This window comes from Podarcis filfolensis, assembly GCF_964270895.1.
Source record: "Podarcis filfolensis genome assembly, chromosome: 2".
Lineage (NCBI taxonomy): Eukaryota > Metazoa > Chordata > Lepidosauria > Squamata > Lacertidae > Podarcis > Podarcis filfolensis.
Genome location: NC_139605.1, coordinates 16,157,117 through 16,173,183, shown reverse-complemented (window position 1 = coordinate 16,173,183; position 16,067 = coordinate 16,157,117). Strand labels below are relative to the sequence as shown.

Genomic DNA, 16,067 nt, shown 5'->3' with positions numbered 1-16,067 from the left:
CACAAGCATCTACAAATATATTTTTTAAGCTCATTTTAAAATACAGATCTTGATCAGATGCCTCAATACTGTTGTATTTTCTCAGTACTGCCCTTTTAGCCCTCTGCCTGCTAGGCAAAAGCCTCTACTGATGCTCTCTGAGGTAAGGGAGTGGGGCTAAGCAGTTAGATCTCACTCAGCCGACGTGTGAGGGATACACAATGTACTGTGACCATAGGAGAGCAGCCTTCACTCAGAAGAGAATCACTCAGAGTAGATCCTTGCATAATAAGGGCAGCCATCTTGGAATTGGCAGCATTACATTGCTGGCCATGTGTTTCTTGGGAGTTCCTCATCCTTATTATCCCCTCGGCCTGTGGGTACCTCTAGATTGGTGGCCCCTGGTGCTACCAAATAATTGTACTCCCATGGTAAGCTACATGTGGAATTGGAACTGTACACATTCATCCCTGTCATGTTCCAGACACTCTGAGAACATAAAATGAACCGTCCCGTGTTATGTATTGAAGTTCTCTCTCTCTTTTTTTTTTTTATAAAATTTTTATTGGTTTTTTAACACATATTAATAGACAATACAAAACAATACAAAAACAAACAAACATATAAACACGTATAATTTCTTCACATTATTTCTTGAACCTTCTTTCATCGACTTCCCCATACCTCCCTTTTCTGCATCCCTGTTTTAAATTTTTCCAACAACCCCCAATATGTATTGAAGTTCTCACCCTGGCCACCAGGGGTATTGTGTATATAGTTTTCACTCAGGTCCACGTCAGTTAATTTAGGCAGGAAACCCTGGGGTGTTGTTGTTACAATGTTGACAGCTGGCTGCCTATAAAAGCAGGCCGGCTGAGCTGTTCAGCTCAGTTCAGTTGCAGCTTACTTATAAAGAACTACTTGGAGACATCTCTGTGTCGTCTGATATGTCCACCCACTATTTAATACTGGTGACGAAGATGGGATGGATGGACATCAGAGCACAGCCTGATTCGGACACTCACTGAGTGGAATCACTGAGCCGAAACACTGAGTGAAATCACTAATATGCCGGATCAGGCCAATGGCTCATCTAGTCCAGCATTCTGTTCTCACAGAAGCCAGCCAGGTGTCTGTGGCAAACTCGCCAAGAAGACCTGAAGAGAAAGATGATGGGGTGACACAGTGGAGCAAAATGGGGAACTACCACACCAACCTCAGCCCGGACACTGAGGCCCAGCGCCGAGGGCCTTCTGGCAGTTCCCTCACTGCGAGGTTATAGGGAACCAGGCAGAGGGCCTTCTTGGTGGTGGCGCCCGCCCTGTGGAATGCCCTCCCATCAGATGTCAAGGAAATAAACAACCACCCAACTTTTAGAAGACATCTGAAGGCAGCCCTGTTTAGAGAAGTTTTTAATGTTTGGTGTTTTCTCGTGTTTTTGATATTCTGTTTAGAGCCGCCCAGAGTTGCTGGGGAAACCCAGCCCGATGGGTGGGGTATAAATAATAAATTATTATTATTATAATAATTAACCAGTCTCTGATTCAAGTAGGTAGGCGTATTGGTCTGCCGTAGTCGAAATAAATTAAAACAATTCTTTTAGAAGATAGGTAAAAAGACTCTTCTTAAAAACCTTAAAACTCTCTTAAAAGAATCAAGTTTTCAAAAAATTTAGATAATCTAAGAAAGTCTTTAAAAGAATCCTTCCAAAAGAGTTTAAAAATTATAATGTAGTACCTTAGAAACCAACTGAGTAGTTTTAGGTATGAGCTTTCATGTGCATGCACACTTCAGATACTTCAGATACTATTTTGATTAATAGACAAACTCCCATGAACTCCAGCCAGCATATTATTAGGTATAGTTAGAGTCCAACAACATCAGGAAGGCCACACCTTCCCCCACATTAGCAATTTTCAATCTTTTTAGACTGGGGACTAACTCTTAACCCAAACATGCATGTAGGGACCCATATCTTTTAATTTTTTTTACCATATATTTGTATGGTCATAGTGCAGCTGTTGTGACCTACCCTGGTTGTGGGTCTCGCTGGGCCACCCATTAAAGACAAGTGAAAAGGGATGGGGGGTGGGATTCAATTCAGCACATATTTAAAGCAGAAGCTATCAAATCCACACATTTGGAAACAGTATGCAAATTGAAACACAGCTGGTCTTTCAGAATTCGCACTTAGCTGCATTTTGCGATGCACTTCTCCAACCAGCCAGTGTTTACAAGAATGCACGTATCAGGGGAAACTGTGTGTAAAAAGGAAGATATAAGTGAAAATGACTTAAATAGATGCTGTTATGTACTGAAGGTCTCACCCTGGGCCAGCAGGGGAATACTGTAGATAGTTTTCACTCAAGTCCACACATGCAAATAAGGGATTGAAAGTGACATTCAGTGATTGGATAGTTACAGAAAGTGGTTACTGTTGCGTTGTAGTGGAGCTCTATATAAGCAGGCTGGCTGAACCCTTCAATTCAGTTCTGGCCTGTGAATAAACAAGAGCTGTTTGAAGAATAGCTGATATGTTCACCCACAACTTAACAGATGCATCGTATAAGGGGAAACTGGTGGCAAAAATGTATATATTAGTCAAAACTGCATACAAAGCTATGTGCATTGGGAGAAGATTGCACTAAAATGCTAATGAGTTCTCAAGAGGATATTTTTTAAAAAATACATACATACATACATACATACATACATACATACTACTCTAATGTGGGGAACTGATTTTAAGATTGGAAAAATGAGAAATGGAGGGAACCAAGATTTGCAGAGCTTTCCATTCCTAAAATGACCTAGACAATACTGGGGCCCATCTATAGCTGAACAATGGTTTCGTTGACTGTAAGGCTGCTCCCTATGTTCCTGTCTTTTAACATCCCCCTTCTCATCTGCACATGGGTATAATAATGCTGTTCACACATTCATATCAATGTGCCTTGGCCTTGAACTGCCTTAAAAACAACTCTAGTCTCTGTTTTATTTTCTCCAGGAGGTGGCAATGGAGAGACATACAACCAGTAAATATGATACTCTTCACTAGAGGGCAGCAGACACTCACAAATATAACAATTTCCCTCTTGGTTGCAGAAGAAAATCAGACTTTTCTCTTGTGTGAAATTATGGTGGTCATTTCCAGACTGTCACTATTTTGTAGGTGCACAGTGCATACCAGCAAATTCAGGTTTTAGAGTCAAAGAGGGTTTGGTGCTTTGAAGCTGGAAATGTATGTACAAACGATCATATTCATAAATTGTGGAGATTGTATTAGAGCAGAGAAAATGCAGTTCATGTTAAAATATTTTATGGGGAGCTTCTTGTACAATTCCCACTTCTTGGAACAGGTGATGCCCAGCACTATCAAAGTTGAGTGTCTCATAAGAACACATTTTGTGCGCTCAAGTTATCTTCTTTTCTTAGTTGTCACTCAAATTCCAAAACAGCCTGGACCTAAGCTGCATGTTGAAATAAAAGATCTCCCCATCTCTCCATCCTCTCCCCTCTTCAAATCTGGGAATTTCTCCTGTGGGCTTGCTTTCATTTCTCAGGAAAGAAGGGGAGATGGGGGAGGTTGTGTGTTGAACTTTTAGGGAAAAAACAAGGCAATGGAGCTACACAAACGCTGAGAACTGCCTAATTCACCTTGACATGCTTGTTAATGATGCAATCTAATTCAGGAGGAATCTGAGCAATCTGTCATGAATCAGCCAAATTCACTCTGTTAATCAGGCTGCATACAAGCAATGCACATTCCTAGTATTTGCAAAGAATCTCTGGATATTCTGCAAATATTTGATGCTCAGTTATCCACATCTGATATTCCAAGAGTTACGAAATTTCATTGCATTGTGTTGCATTTCAAAATTAGGGTTGATTTTTGGTTTTTTTAAGTTACACTCTATTTTCTTATGTGCACCCATGAGATCAGCTCTTCTAGATGGTGCAAGGAGTAGCCAGTATACCATCAAAGTACAGTGCCGGGGATCATCAAAGAAACCAACTTTATTTCTTCGTTGTTACAAGCTGGAAAAACCCCCACCCCATTAGAACCGTCAGCAACAGCAACAAATGAACCATTAACTCTATCAAGTGAGCCATTTTCTTAAAACGAAACCACAGTACAGTAGTACCTCTGGTTGCGAACAGGATCTGTTCCAGAGGCCAGTTCGCAGCATGAAAAGCCCACAACCAGAAGTGCCGTATCTGCGCAGGTGCGCGTGATTGGGTGCTTATGCACATGCGCGAAGTGCGATTTAGCGCTACTGCGCATGCGCGAGCGGCAAAACCCAGAAGTAACCCTTTCCGGTACTTCAGGGTTGCCACAGGATGCAACCTGAAAAAACGTAACATGAAGCAAATGTAACATGAGGTCAAAACAAAAAAATTTTTTTTCTTTCCAGTAGCACCTTAAAGACCAACTAAGTTAGTTCTTGGTATGAGCTTTCGTGCATGCACACGAAAGCTCATACCAAGAACTAACTTAGTTGGTCTTTAAGGTGCTACTGGAAAGAAAAAAATTTTTTTTGTTTTGACTATGGCAGACCAACACGGCTACCTATCTGTAACTGTAACATGAGGTATTACTGTATAAGATTTTAGAGGAGGGAAAGATAGCCAAAAGCTGTGTTTACAAATACAGTGGTACCTCGGATTAAGTACTTAATTCGTTCTGGAGGTCCGTTCTTAACCTGAAACTGTTCTTAACCTGAAGTACCACTTTAGCTAATGGGGCCTCCTGCTGCCAGCGCACTGCCAGAGCACGATTTCTGTTCTCATCCTGAATCAAAGTTCTTAACCTGAAGCACTATTTCTGGGTTAGCGGAATGTGTAACCTGAAGCGTATGTAACCCGAGGTACCACTGTAGATCACTAATAAATGAACTTCAGAAGGCAAATATAACTACACCCTATTATGTTGGCTAGCTTCATTCCCTGCTGTGCTAGTAGCTCAGCCTGGGCTTGTATCCCATCCCCATCTCCAGATCTCTCTAAGCATCCTACAATTGGTAGCAGAACCAGCTGGTTCCCAGGATGCAGAGCTCCATGGCAACCCAACATGGTAGCCGAAGCATCTCCATGGTGACCATCCAGAGGTAAGTGAATTGGCCCACCTAGGCCTCTGTATCAGTAAACACAGGGAGGCCTAGGCAATCTACATTTGCAATAAGGAAACTCTAAAAGTTCCTGGGAGGCTAAAGTGAAAAGGAGGAGATCCCAGGAGATCCACCTGCATGTTTAAAGAGACAAACACACACACAAAAAAACACTGCCCAACCTTACATCTGATCATCCTATTGAAACTTTGCCCTCATCCCATGTTTAATCTCCTGGATGGAGGCTTTTTTGGGGATGGGGGAGGGTTCTGGCAAGTTCCAGCTGGAAAAAAAGCCTTGCTTATACATGAATTTACAAATCAATGAAATAAAAGTAAGCAGTGCCTTGAACTGAGCGCAGGAAAGGAGAGCGCATGCACAATTTTGAGAACGGGCAAAAAGTGTACATTCAGCAGCAATAATGAAACCGGTGGCCTAATCGCTGACATCACTAAGCAAACGAAAACCTTCCTCTGATCTTTTCTTGCAGCACAATCAACAGCCAGAACCCAAATAATCAGATGATTCATTGTTAGCTTTCGTTTGCCGCCTTCACTGATCTTACGGATCAGGGATCTCACAGCCTGCATTGTTGTCATCAAGTCAAAGTCTGGAGAACATCTGGCAACCAGTCCAGGAACCCTTGGGGTGAGCCCAAGAATGTGAGAATTCAGAAAGCAAAAGAGCATTTGCGGTTTTCACAGGAAAGCCTGAAAATATGTGAACCATATCTTATCTGAGGCTATAAGCAGAGGTGATGATGCATACACAACACAAAGACTCGCTCTTCCCACATTTTCAGTTGCCTGTGACAAGGCGTTCTGAATTATGCACAAACTATTAAGTAGTGGGTGGACATAGCAGACGACCAGTGGCGTAGCGTGGGGGGTGCAGGGGGGGCCGGCCGCACCGGGCGCAACATCTGGGGGGGCGCGCTCGCAGCCTCCGGAGTCGCCGAAGAGCCTCGGGCGCAGGCTGTAGCAGAGCCCCATGCCTCGTGGGACCGACGAGCTGGCAGCGGCTCTCAGCGCGGGCCGCGGAGGGCGCGCCAGGCAGCCCCTCCTCACCGACGGGCAGCGTTCGCCTGCGGGGCTCGGCCAGCGCGCTGGGCTGGCCGTGTGGAGTCGCCGAGGAGCCGCCGCCTGCCATGCTGCCCTGGCAGCTTCAGCCGCGTCAGACAGCCGGCTCGAGGCTCCTTCCGGCTGGGTCTCCCGACGGGGCGCTGCGGGCGGAGGCTCCGGCACCAAGCGCCACGCCGCCCAGGCTCGGGTCGCTGTCTGGACGCGCGCAGCCCGCCAAACGCGCCACCGGCGGCGAATGAAGCGCCCAGCCGGAGCCACCTGCTCTCTAGTGCCTGCGCGCCAAGACCGTCCACCTGCCCCGATGGGGCCCGCCCACCCGCACTGGAGGCCGGCCGACGCACTGGCCCCAGAGCCGCCCCCTCCCCGCGTCAGAAAGAAGCCGCATCGGGGCTAGCCGGGCCGGGGAGGGAGACCGAGAAGGCTGCGCCGCGACGCCCAAAGACACGCGTCTTGGCGCAAAGGGGCTGCGGCACCCAGACGCGGAAGGGACCCTCTCCCCCTGACCCGCCACTGAACTGCAATTCCCAGCTCCCTTGGCAAATCCCAGTCCCCAAGATGCTTTATTTGAGGCAGGGGTCCTTTAATTGCAAAAACAACACCACGGAGGGCAGTAGTCACCACGAAGTTTGCCCCAGAGTAGAGCCGTCAGTATTAATGACCATGGTTAGGGGTTAGGGGGCGCAAATTACTTGCCTTGCCCCGGGTGCTGACAACCCACGCTACGCCGCTGCAGACGACACAGAGATTTCTCCAAGTAGTTCTTTATAAGTAAGCTGGAACCGAACTGAACAGCAAACAGCTCAGCCGGCCTGCTTTTATAGGCAGCCAGCTGTCAACATTGTAACAACAACAGCCCAGGTTTCCCGCCTAAACTAACTGATATGGACCTGAGTGAAAACTATGTACACAATCCCCCCTGGTGGCCAGGGTGAGAACTTCAATACATAACACAATGTGACATATTTGCTTATTATGCCTGATAGATTCTCTTTCAGCTAGTCGTAAGGAGGAGTAAGGAGCTATAGAGCACAAAAAGCTGAATAGGAAAGATCTCTACACATCCAATCAATACTTTCTGTACTAAGAAATGCAAACTGACAGGATTCCACTCCAGTTGGTTTCTGCATGTGGAACCAGCGAGAGACGGACCATTTTATCCTTATTAAATATATCCACATTATTTATTTTTAGTGTTGCAGCACCCATACTTGGGAACTCCCTAGTTTTTTTTTAACTTTTTGACATTTCATTAAATACAGTTGTACAAGAGCAACTCTTTATTCATTCTCCTCACTGTGAAGTCTGGCAGTTGGCTGGGTAATTTTGATAGGAAGCTGAGCTGCTCTTTCAACAAGGACTTTCCAATTCTTGGACGAAACGTTGTGAGAAATCTCTGCACCGTAGGACTTGTCACTCATCATCGGCACCCACTTTGATTCTGTGGACAAAGAATTTTCTGAATCCTGAAGGCAACGTGTGTTTTGTCTTCTTATTACTGCTATGCCCAATGTCGGGCCTCAAGATCTGACCCTGGAACCTTCTGCAGCCTCTGTTGTCAATACCTGCGAACTTGTGCCAGTTACGCTGAATCATAGTGATCAGACTGATGGCAGACGAACTTCTTGATCCTCTTTTTGATTATTTTAGACTTGGTGTCTGGTCTGAGGGCCAGCATAATGTCTGCTAGAGAATGTCAGGACCCACGCAGATAGAGAGCACAGAGAGGAAGTGGAACTCCCTGCCTATTGATTTCAGGCATTATGTTTTATATATGCTGTAAGCCACTCAGGAGTGGCTGGGGAAGCCCAGCCAGATGGGCGGGGTATAGATAATAAAATTATTATTATTATTATTATTATTATTATTATTATTATTATTACTCTTTCCACACCTGCTGAAAGCAATTTAGTCTAGGCAAACCTATCTGAGCATATGGAAGCTGCCATGTGTTTGTATGTGTTTATCATTAATGGTTTTTGAATGTTGTTGTTTTTAACTGTTCTTTTAACTGATCTTATTGGTTTGTTATTTTTGGGAACTGCTTTGAGGTTTTTGTGATAATCAAGCAGTATATAAACGTGGCATAAGTAAACTCCTTCACCTCAAGCTGCATAACAACAGCAGCAACAGTTTTATTATTTGCACCCCGCTCATCTGACTGGGTTGCCCCAGCCTCTATGGGCGTCTTCCAGCATATATAAAAACATAACAAAACATTAAACATTAAAAACTTCCCTATACAGGGCTGCCTTCAGATGTCTTCTAAAAGTGGTATGGTAACTTGGCCCAGCCCTGTTTTCTTCACACGCTTCAGACATTCAGGGGCAAGGAAAATGTATCTCATTAGCGAGAATTACAAACCTCTGCCCCAAAGCTGCTGTGGCCTCTTTGGGAGTTTTTCACTTGTGAGGCTTAAAGTCATTCTTGCTTCAATTGCTCTGTAAGTCGAAGATAAAAAACTGCATTGGCTGGGATGCCCACTTGCATTACAAACGCATTTCCTTCGCTTTGTAATCCTCATTGCAATCATCAAACATTAATATAAATGAAAATGTAAACCTTAAGTATAAAAGTGGCCGTGCAATGCAACCTAAGCACGTTTAATTAGACATGAGCCCCGTTGGGTAAATTTGCTTTGGATTAAGAGACTGAGACATAATAGTGTGGACTTTGGGAGCAATCTGCTTAGTCAACTGCATGATGTTGACAGTGAAACCGACAAATTTGCCATGCAAATACTCATAATCTAGTTTGTCTCATAAGGTGTTGCAGAGCTCATCTTGGCAGGCGTTTGGCCAGGGCAACCCCATTCTGAGCCATAATACACCATGCATGAATCAGCAAGGATCACCAGGGTTTTCCCCTTCCATGGCCTCACTAGTTTAAACTGGAGCCAACCTTACGCCCGGTGTTGCACACCAGCACACACAAAAAAGTGCTTTGGACATGACGATGACATGATCTCATCAGTCTCTTAGCAAAATCCTTCTACGACCCCTCGACATTTCTAATGACGGCTTACGGGGGCGGAACTTTAAGATTTGCTTCTAAATTGAAAATTTGACACTCGCCACTTTTGAGACACATCAAGCCAGTGTGGTGTAGTGGTTCAGAGTGGTGGACTCGTAATCTGGTGAACCGGGTTCACTTCCCTGCCCCTCCACATGCAGCTGCTGGGTGACCTTGGGCTAGTCACACTTCTCTGAAGTCTCTCAGCCCCACTCACCTCACAGAGTGTTTGTTGTGGGGGAGGAAGGGAAAAGGAGATTGTTAGCCACTTTCAGACTCCTTAGGGTATGATAAAGCGGGATATCAAATCCAAACTCTTCCTCCTCCTCCTCCTCCTCCTCCTCCTCCTCTTCTTCCCCTGCCTCCCCCCAACATTTCACCTCTTCACTAATCTTATCAATTTAGTTTCTCTGGAAATTTCAGATCTACTTCCAGTACAGTTTTGGGCCAGGGCAGCTCTTAACTGTAAGCTCCTTGGGGAGAGAACCTACAGTACTACTACTACTTCTTCTTCTTCTTCTTCTTCTTCTTCTTCTTCTTCTTCTTCTTCTTCTTCTGTTTTTACAGAGTTTTACAATTTTTATATTATACATATCAAATAACAAAAAAGAAATACAATTCTCCAACCCCAACCCCCCAACTTCCCTTTCTGTTTTTTTTTACATATTAACTTCCCCTGCTTACTATATTATACCTTCATTTTCAGTTATTTATATCAATATTGTTATTCTCTTCTCGTTTTAGCATCATCTATGTAATTTCTATATTAATTTTATTAATTGTAAGTGTTTATTCAAACCCTGCTAGTCAGTTCATTTCTTTACATTGCCTCTGTAGATACGTCATATATGGTTCCCAGTCTTTTTAAAAGTCTCTGTTGTCTTTGTCTCGGAGTCTTTCAGTTAGCTTCGCCATTTCAGCATATTCCGTCAGCTTTTCTTGCCATTGTTCTTTGGTATTTCATCACTTTTCCATCTTTGGGCTAGCATTATCCTAGCCACGGTTGTAGCATACATAAAAAGTTTCTTCTCCTCTTTTGGCACATCTTGACCTGAAATGCCTAATAAAAAAAACTTCTGGTCTCTTACTTGTTGTTGTTGTTGTTGTTAACTATTAAATACCAAAAAACATTGAAGGCACTATATGCCCATATAATAAGAATGCAAATCAAAGAGCATCTCTACTACAGTGGTACCTCGCGTTAAGTACTTAATTCGTTCCGGAGGTCCGTTCTTAACCTGAAACTGTTCTTAACCTGAAGCACCACTTTAGCTAATGGGGCCTCCTGCTGCTGCCGTGCCGCCGGAGCAAGATTTCTGTTCTCATCCTGAAGTTCTTAACCTGAAGCACTATTTCTGGGTTAGCGGAGTGTGTAACCTGAAGCGTATGTAACCTGAAGCGTATGTAACCCGAGGTACCACTGTAATAAGAATGCAAATCAAAGAGCTTCTCTACTAGTAAGTTTCCAGGGACTCCTGTCTGAGCATCTTAGCCTAACTCCTTATCACTAGCCATGTCCTGTTGACAAACCTCTTCCCAGTGGCTATTATTGCCCAGGCTCACCTGGTTTTTCTCTGACTCAGCATCCTATGCCCTGTACAGGTCTAAGTGACTCCCCAATATGCTGACACACGTTTCCTGCCACCCCCTCCCCCAGTGGACTTTGTTAGGATGCCTGGAAAGTTGCTTCCACTGTGGGTGGAGATGGAGCTATTTGAGAAACTCCCACAGCTCTGGTTTATCTGGTCCTTGAGGGTTTATAAGCCAGGCAGAGCCCTCAAAGCACCAAAGCCGTGAGCTTCCTAGAGGAGTGACTGCTGCTTTCCTGAGGGAGCCAAAGACAGCATCTCTCAGCCTTTAGGTATAGCCATTATCAGAGTGGGCTTGGGGGTACTGTAATGTGTTTGACAGTAAAGGTATTTAAATTTCTATAATATAAATGATTCAGTGGAACAGCTCTGAGCAGTTATATTTGCAGTTTTTATGGCTTTTAGATCTTTTTAAAATAATAATAATAGCAAGGATAAAGACTCCTAAGAATATATTATGCTATTAATATAAGGAGGATAACAATAAATAAGTAAATAAATACATGGATACGTTTTATCTTAGCGATTAATGTTTCTAACAGTGATGAAGAGAGTTCATTTTTTCCCTACACATGTATTGGCTTGCAGTGACTTCTAGAGAAATATGTTAGCATGTACAGTTTAACTGCAGGGAGGTCATTTCTGAGCGTAAGATGGCTGTTTGGATAACTGGCTACTTGCAAAAATGTGGGATTAAAGGGCTTCCTTTTTCTTTTTGGAAATAAATTTTTGTTTGATTTTCAAGGATATATGCATATAACAAAATCAATTCCGAATCCAAATATCGAGATTACTCTGAATCTCCTGACTTCCTCCCATCCCTTCCATGATACTGTTTTCCACTGCATATCAATACTTCTCCAATTTTTAGTCTTTCTAAATTATCCATACATTCTGTTACATTACAAGTGTGTTTAAAATCCTGCCCATGTTTTAACCTGCTTACAATGATCTTGTATATAAATTATAAACTTTCCCCACTCTTTTTTAAAGTTATTGTCTTCTTGGTTCCTGAGCTTCCCAGTTAGTTTCCCCATTTCGCCATTGTCCATCAACTTGATTTAATCCCCCGGGGAAGGGGATTAAAGGTCTCCCTGATAGGTTTGAGTCTTTGCATATTGGAAATTAGGCAATGGTTTGAATTCAGTCTGTTTGGAAAGTACATGGTACTACAAATGCTTTTTTAAACTCTTGCATTTATGACTGCTTTGTGCTAGATTCTATCAGCACATTTTATAATCTCAGATGTTGCAAAAGATCTTCACCTTCTCCTCTTCTGGATTCTCTAGCTCTGTACCCTCCTGTGGTGGCTCAACATGTCTTCAAGTCACCCAGGGCCTGGCCCTTCCGGATCAAGAGGAGTCCCTCCTGTGCCGAAACCCGACAATCCATTGGTTCCCGTTCCAGAGAAACCTTGGCCTGTGGGACCACCCAAGCCTGAAGGTCCTCAACCACTGGGGCCTTTGGTGCCTGGGAAGCCGTGGCCAGAAGGCCCCCCTACATCTCCTGATCCTGGACGCCCAAGGTCCCCACAACCACCAACACCTTTAGGCCCTAACAAACCACAACCGTTTCCTGGACCATCCAGTCCTCCTAAGCCACCACTGCCTGATGATCCTTTTCTACCATCTCCTCTGATGCCTGTTGCTCCTTGGCCACCACTGCCAGAGTGGGATGATTCAGGGAAACCTCCTAAACAACCCTCTGATGAGGATTAATTTTTACACAGCCAGGTTCTCCAGGGTTCTCCTGCAGCTGATATAGAACCATACCTTCTATTTACCACACACATGTGCATTCCGGTGTCAGCAATGAGTATTCCAAGTCCAGACTGGCTCCTGTTGTAAATCTTTCCTGAATAGCTCTTGGAAGTTGAGTGACAACTGGAAAAAGAAGATAACTCACCCTGTCATTGAAGATACAATTCAGCTTTGGTGAATTGCAGAGCAAATTCCAGCTACCGTTCAATTGAACTATCCTGTAATGTTGCATTTTTACCTGAAGTGCAGTTATGTCTATTTGTTTATATGATACATGTATACGTTATCTGTCTCTCTCCACCTACCTACCCAGAAGTCTATCAAGAACTATTTTCTGTAGTATGCCACCCACTTGATTACAAGCGGGAAGACAATTCTGACTGCTTCTAGCATAATAAAAGAAACTCCAAATAAAATATTTGCATTAGAAATATCTATTGTTTGCTCTAATGCAATCTTCTCTGCATGTTTGCACAGCCATAATAAAACATCTGCCCAGCCCTTGCAACCATCCAAACAGTTCATTCTTCCTGGCCTGAATATTTATGGATGCACTCATGAAAGGTAGTAATTATCAAAAGGGAAGTTTTTAATGTCTGATGTTTTAATGTATTTTTAATCTTCTGTTGGAAGCCTCCCAGAGTGGCGGGGAAACCCAGCCAGATGGGTGGAGTATAAATAAACTACTACTACTACTACTACCAGTTAACAGGGCGGGTTTAGTGGCTCAGAATCTGGGCTTGCAAACCCAGTGAGTAGAGGTGTACCAAATCCATTCCAGATTTATTAGCAAACGATGATATTCTATTATTCTATCATTTATAATCACGCAAATATCCTGTAAACCAGCATGGGTCAACTGCTAGCAGCTGCTCCTTAGGGAAGAGGGTTTATAAGCCCTCTGTTGTTTAAGATAAGAGATCCATTTGCTTGTAGTTTTCCAGTCTAATTAGAAAACATGTTGCCTAGATGCGTAAGCATGATAAAATGACAGAAAGAACCAGTCACTGGCAGTTGGAAGAAACATGCAAGAGGAAGTATTTGCATATTTCGCTCTGAATGAAGGAAAAGGGTTCCCCCCTCCTCGAGGGCATTGGATAATGACTCCTTTGGGCACAGAAGGAATCTAACCAGGCAGTCAAGCGGGAAGTGAGCTTCTTGTACCTACTAGTGGAGTAACTGCCACTTCCAGCCAGAGTTGCTTATGCACACAATAATTTTCTATTCATGTTAGCTGTGTGGAGCAATTCGCACACGCAAAGGAACGTGTGCTCAAGGTCGGCCCTACTGTTAGGCAGAATAAGGCAACTGCCTCAGGCGGCTGGTCTTGAGGGGCTGTGGTGGAAGCCACCAGATGTTCTTCCCGGCCATACCTTTATGTAGGAGAATAGAGCTCTGTGTGAGACATAGCACAGCTATAAGAGAAGAAGAAGAAGAGTTTGGATTTGATATCCCGCTTTATCACTATCCAAAGGAGTCTCAAAGCAGCTAACATTCTCCTTTCCCTTCCTCCCTCACAACAAACACTCTGTGAGGTGAGTGGGGCTGAGAGACTTCAGAGAAGTGGGACTGGCCCAAGGTCACCCAGCAGCTGCATGTGGAGGAGCGGAGACGCGAACCTGGTTCACCAGATTACGAGTCCACCGCTCTTAACCACACCACACTAGATCTCTTCTATATCTACCCTTCAGCCCCCACATGTGAGATGCTATCACAGAGATGGCGAACCTTTTAGAGACCAAGTGCCCAAACTGCAACCTAAAACCCACTTATTTATCTCAAAGTGCCAACACGGCAATTTAACCTGAATAGTGAGGTTTTAGTTTAGAAGGGGAGGTTGGCGCATCCATGTGAAGAAAGAGTGGAGCAATACAGTGGTACCTTGGTTTTTGAACAGCTTAGTTCTCAAACTACTTGGAACCCGAACACTTCAAACCTGGAAATGAGTGTTCTGGTTTTCGAACTTTTTTTGGAAGCGGAACAGCAACCCTTCCCCCCTACTCCAGAGGCACTGAGTGAGGGAAGGCTGGGCAGGGGCGGCAAGTGAGCAGGCAAGGGATTTTGGTTTTAAACGCAGTGTAAGGTAGTCTCTATGGGAATATATTGTATTTAATTATGGGGTATCAGAGTTTTTAGGGAGTTAACCAGGCTGGGATAGCAGGCTTGTTGGTGTTTGAATGTCTGATGTAGATTTTGTCAATTTCGTTGTTCTGTATGGGACAATGACAATAAAGATTATCATATCATACCATATCATATTGATGTTGCTGCCCCCCCCCCCCGCCGCCTGCTCCTGCTTGCAGGCAAGTAGGCGTGGGATTGGGCTCCTCTGCTAGGCAGCGTTGCTGCCTGCACGGGAACAGGAGCTGGATCGGGGCTGCTCAGCTGGGGAGGTGCAGGCTCCGTCACACGTTCCATTGAGGGGTTCGCGGCTGCACTCTCCTCAAGGGAGAAGTTTAAAGGAGCCCCCACCTCCGCATCAGATCCCCAGCAACCCCATGAAGGCAGTCAGGCCGAATAGTTGCTGGGGTTGGGGAAGGTGGAGACAGCATCTGAGAGCCTCTGCACCACCTGAAGGCAGCCAGGCACTCCTCAGCTGAGCTGCCCGCCAGTGGCGTAGCGTGGGTTGTCAGCACCCGGGGCAAGGCAAGTAATTTACGCCCCCTAACCCGTGGATTTGCGCCCCCTAACCCGTGGATTTGCGCCCCCTAACCCATTGATTTGCCCTAACCCCAGATGTTGCGCCCGGTGCGGTCCGCCCCCCCTGCACCCCCCACGCTACGCCACTGCTGCCCGCTCCCTCTCCTACTTGCGAGCAAGCAGGAGCAGGGTGGGGATCTCTCAGAAATGGAGGCTTCGTGCTTCCCAGCTGAGATCTCCGCCCTTCTCCTGCTTGCACACAAGTAGGAGCGGGATCGGGCAGCTCCGATGGGGAGCGCAAAGCCTCCGCTCCACTTCTGAATCCACTCCCATTGTCTCCAACCAGAAGGTGTGTAAAGCCTTAACCTTGCAGCAGCAGGAGGAGGAAGGCGGCTGCTCAGAACTCTCGGCGGCCCACCAATGTGCGCTTCTGAGCGCATGCAAAGCGCTGCACCCTCCCCACCCACAGTGGAGGCTCCCCAAGGGAAAATCACTCTGGAGGTTGTGGCTCTATTTTGTACACACACACCCACACACCCACCGACGCCTCATCCAAGGCACTTCTACTCAGACACAAGTTGAGCTGAGGACTCGACGCGCTGCCCTCGCCTTCTGTGCTGGGGCGATGGCACGCGTGCCATAGGTTTGCCACAACTGTGCTATCCTAATACTCATAATGAAGTAAAAGTCCAACGCCAGTCTGGTTGACTTCTGTATGAAGAAGGAAAATGGTGTTATCGCGTCTTTCACCTTAGGCCGTGAAATGACTTGGGCTGCCTCTGTGTGTGCCCCATTGAAAGGACTGGGGAGGGGGCGTATATTAAGGGCAGAGGAAATCTGAATGCCCATCAAACATCTTTGCCTGGTAGAGATGAGTGACACTGGAAATTTTGGGTTCTA

General features: G+C 45.1%; 1 long non-coding RNA gene across 1 annotated transcript; it reads left to right on the top strand.

Moving 5' to 3' along the window:
- The first annotated feature begins 4,576 nt into the window (after positions 1-4,576).
- Positions 4,577-13,033, top strand: LOC310757386. Its single transcript, XR_014545138.1, has 3 exons — positions 4,577-4,619; positions 4,848-5,841; positions 12,057-13,033. It is a non-coding gene; the product is annotated as an uncharacterized lncRNA (long non-coding RNA).
- Positions 13,034-16,067: the final 3,034 nt, after the last annotated feature.